The sequence below is a fragment of the Chrysochloris asiatica genome, unplaced genomic scaffold (genome assembly GCF_000296735.1).
Source record: "Chrysochloris asiatica unplaced genomic scaffold, ChrAsi1.0 scaffold00021, whole genome shotgun sequence".
In the NCBI taxonomy this organism is placed as follows: Eukaryota; Metazoa; Chordata; class Mammalia; order Afrosoricida; family Chrysochloridae; genus Chrysochloris; species Chrysochloris asiatica.
In genome coordinates, this window is record NW_006408539.1 from 13,195,920 (window position 1) to 13,200,790 (window position 4,871).

Sequence of the window (4,871 nt, forward strand, 5' to 3'; positions counted from 1 at the left end):
TTTCCGAGTCTGTAAATCTTTATGGGAGCAGAAAGCCTCATCTTTCTTCTGTGGAACAGCTGGTAGTTTTAAACTGCTGTCTCTGAGGTTTGCAGTCCAATTCATAACCACGTTACCAATCCCTGATTCTAAGGCATCAATTCTGCAGTTTTCCTTGTTCATTGTCCAGCTTTCATATGAAACCACTGAAAATACCAGGACTGGGGGCAGGCATGCCTTAGTTCTCAAAGTGACATCTTTGTTTTTTAACATTTTCTTTTTAGGTTCGAGGAAGAGGGTAAGCTGGAGATACAAGTTGCTGCCATATTTCACCCCTGCCTTATATTCTTAGGGTGCTCCAGGTGGTCCTACTCTTCTCTCTTCCAGGGATAAAGGGAGTGGTAATCATTTTCTAGACAATAGACACTTACTAGTTTTGGGATGGTGATAGGAAAGGAAATATTGAAGTCAGCACAGTGTGACCACAGTAAATGATGACACACTTGTCATTAGCAGTCTAGTGCTTATCCTAGAGTCACCATGTTCCCATGTGGGAAACAGAATAGCATATAAAGATAGAAATGGATATGCTCTTCAGTTGTACTTGTTTACATTATACATATGACAGGGTACTTTGTGTGATTGATTTTAACAGTTGTGTGTGTGTATTGAAAGTATTAAAATAGTTCAGGATGTTTTTGGACTTATTTTATCCACGTGGTTTTTGAATAACAGACAAGAAAGCAGATGTGGGTTGGGTTCCTGGTAACCCACTGATCAGATAAAAAGGCAAACAGAGTGAGATTTGACAGCAGCTGAGTCTCAAGTATCTCCTACATCAAAGAATCAAAGAAAGGACATTTAATTATTGAAGAGCTAACAGATGTGGGGAAAAAAATTAAAATCAAGAATCAAGCACATATTCAGTTCCTAAACACATGAAAGGGAAGCACTGGGAGTAATTTTACGCACTGCTGCCCTGATATTGTCCTCACATTGTCTGAAACAACATTGTGCCCATTTCCTTCAGAATGGTATTTTAACATCATTGAAATCCAGAAGTACTTTGTTTGAAATTGTTATGCCAAGAAAGGAAGAGGAAAAGCAAATCAGTGTGCTTTAAGAAACTGAAATTCACATCTCAGCATAAGATATGACATTTGTGAAGAGAACAAACTTTTTCCTAGTTGCTAAAATATCTGAGGCTTTAAACTTCAACTAAATTCCAACCCAACACAGCATTTTTAGCAGGAACTCCTTTCAGAGAGGAAAGCAGGCACTTTCTCCATTTGTAGTCAGGAAGACAGGACTTACCAATAAGGAGGTGGTGGTGTACTGTGGAGTAGGTTCCAACTCATAGTGACCCTGCGTAGGGTTTCTGAGGCTAATAAAACCAGAAAGCCTCATCTTTCTTCCACAGAATGGTTGATAGTTTGAATTGCTCACCTTGAGGGTAGCAGCCCGACTCATAACCACTCCCCAGTGCCTCATGGGCTACTTGATCATGTCGGACTTGCAGTCTCATTCTCTCCTCTTTAATGGCTCCACCTCCAACTGGCTGGCATTCCTTGCCTCATGACTGCTGTATCCCAACAAGAATGTATTTCCAACACTGCTCAGTTCCATTGTCCAGTTTTCTGCATGCTTGTTGACTCAAATAGTCACAGGAGTTCACAGGTTTGCTGCGGTCAAACCCCTTCCTGGTTAATGAGCATCCAAGTGAGTAACAGTGTATCACTGAACAGTCCTTGAATCTGTAATTTTTATGGGAACATTTTATAGCATTTTGGAATAAATGTAGTCAATGTTTGTTTGGGTTGAGTGCTTGGCTAGAGGCCTAATGTGAGTGAGTTCCTTTAAGTCTAATAAAATCAGATCTGGCATATGCACTGAAATACAAAAATAACTGAGATGTAGAGGGTTGCATGTCTGCCCAAGAAAGCTAAATAGTTGGTTAATCCAGGGTTTGAAAAACAGAGGTTTTGAGCAAGAACACAGAATAAGGAAAGATCTGGAGGCTACAAAGGGACCACTTTCTAGCTATGTTGTTGTTGTTAAGTACCGTCGAGTTGATTCTGACTCATAACAACCTTGCATAGGGTTTCTGAGGAGCTGCAGGTCCTAGGCAAATTATCTTCTAGTACCTCAATTTCATCAGCTACAAAGATAAAGTAGGCAAATTATAGTATCTACTTCACAGTTTTAACAGGATTACTCATGTAAATGTGTGTAAATTACTTAGCCCATGGGCTGGCAGGGAAAGGTCTTTTATATACATTGTGTTGTTGTTTTTAGATATCACTGAATTGGTCCTGACCCAATGAATAACAGAACCAAACTTTGCTTAGTATTGATTCTTACTCAAAATTATTACTGTGTTTGAATGTATCGTTGCAGTCACTGTGTTAATCCATTTCCTCAAGAGTCTTCCTCTTTTTTCACTGACCCTCCACTTTACCAAACATGATGTCCTTCTCCAGGGACGGGTCCCTCCTGATGACATACCCAAAGTAGTTGAGATGAAGTCCTGCTATGCTCACATGGACAGCCTTCTGCCTTTATTTCTTACAAGACAGGTTTGTTCATTCTTCAGGAAGTCCATACTGTGTAAATTTAATCTTCTTAGCTAACACCATAATCCAAAGGCTTCAGTTCTTTGGTGGTGGTGGTGGTGGTGTGCCATGGAGTAGGTTCCAACTCTTAGCGACCCTGAATGGAAAACTTCATCTTTCTCCCACAAAGGGATGGTAGTTTCAAACTGCTGACCATGAGATTAGCAGCCCAACTTCTAACCACTATGCTCAGTTCTTTAATCTTTATTATTCGTTGTCCAGTCTTCACATGCATATGAGGCCACTGAAATGATGACTTTGGCTCTCATCATGACCATTACAGATACATTGTACCACACTCAGTTCAGTAACTGTTGTTGTTAGACGCCCTGGGACCCCTTGTACCCCACACCTAGGTTTAATTAAATGTATGTGTGCAGGCTGAAAATGAATAATCAGATGAATATCCCAGATATATCTTAATTGAGAATTTCTCAGTTAAAATTCTATGCTAAAACAACTCTCTCCCCACCCCAATGTTACGTAATAATTTCAATTGGATTGATAATCCCGAAGAGCTAAAATGGCCAAACTTCTCTCTCATACTTTGGATATATTGTCAGGAGGGACCTGTCACTGGAGAAGGATATCATGTTTGGTAAGGTGGAGGGTCAGAGAAAAAGAGGAAGACCCACAGAGAGATGGATTGGCCAAGTGGCAGCATCAATGGGCTCAAGTGTAGCAACAATTGTGAGGTTGGCCCAGGATTGGGCAGTGTTTCTTTATGCTGTACATAAGGTCACTATGATTCGGCGTTGACTCGATGGCACCTAACAACAAGAACAACAACAATACATACAAACCAAACTGGGCTCCCATGTGTTTACGTTATATGATGTTTTATAAGTTAAGTTTTAAACTAAGTAAATCTTTCTGCTTCACCTATTCTGAATTTGCTGTGTATAAGTTTCTGTTTGTATACCAAGTCGAATGCCGTGGCTAGTATTTTTCACAAGGCAGTCTAAAAATTTCCATTCTTAAGGGAAAGGACAAGTGAGAACTTGTGAGTTAAAAAATCTTAATGTTATAAAGAAGGAAGTGAATTCAGTTCAACAAAGACTTTTGTGATTTTATAATACCCTTAAAAGCAAAATATTTTCAAGAAACTTATACTAACTATTGCAAAAGGTGTTCTATCTAAGCAAAGTAATTTTGAGAGTAAAACTGGTATTCTCAGAAGAATTAAAAAAATATATTGTCTAGTCCTTATACCCCCTTGGATCGGGGAAAACATGGCCCAGAAATGTGTTTTTGTTTTACCAGAACTCTGTACAAATTCATTTATTTTGCAAACGACAGGGGAAATGGGATAAAAACCCCACACAACTATGCTGTTGCTGGGTCTGACTATAGAAAACTAGAAAATCATGAAATGCAGTGTAAAAGAGGTTTATTAGGAAAAAAATACATGCAGGGGAGATGTGCCGTACACAGCAGCTGCTCCCCAGCTCACAGTTGGATGTGTATTTATAGGGAGATTTTTTTCTATAATACACTTGTTTCTATTTCAAAAAGGAGGTGGACTTTCCTCTTTGCATATTTGCACTGTCTTGTGTCACTTCCTTCCCGCCTTTTCACACGCTGCGCACGCATCCAGACTCCATGTTGGAATCTAAGATTTCAAGATGGATTCCACTGCGGGGGAGTCTGGGGTACTTGACATAACCGGTTTTGCACCTGCGCCGAAAACTGGTCAACGGGGAACATAGTGTGTAGCGGATGGTCAACAGCCCCCACCGGATAGCTGAATAAGGAGGGAGGACTCACAAGCCCCGCTGAGTTCTGGACACACAAGCCTTTTTTCATTTTATCTTGTTTACATCCTGCCTGTCTGACAAAGAGAGACAGTCTTTTTGTCCACGTTCTGCCCTTCTGTCCTTTGTATTTGGAGATTTTCTTTTCTTTTCTTTTCTTTTTTTTAATGATTCTACTGATCTTTTTCAAATGCCACTTTCATCATTTTCCTCAGTAGTTTTCCTCCTGTTCCTTTGCCCTAACAATGTCATTGTATCAGAATGAAATCTGTTACTCAGATAGTGAAGAGGCATTCCTGTGGGCTCTGGGTGGACTGGGGTGAGCTTTAGCCTGCCCCTATGTGTGCTACAGGGTTGTATTCTTTCACCATACGTATCCAACCTGTGTACTGAGCAAATAATCCCAGAAGCTGAGTTATATGAAGAAAAATGTGGCATCAGGTTTGGAGGAAGATTCATTAACAACCTGCGATATGCAGATGATACAACCTTGCTTGCTGAAAGTGAAGAAGACTTAAAATATTTA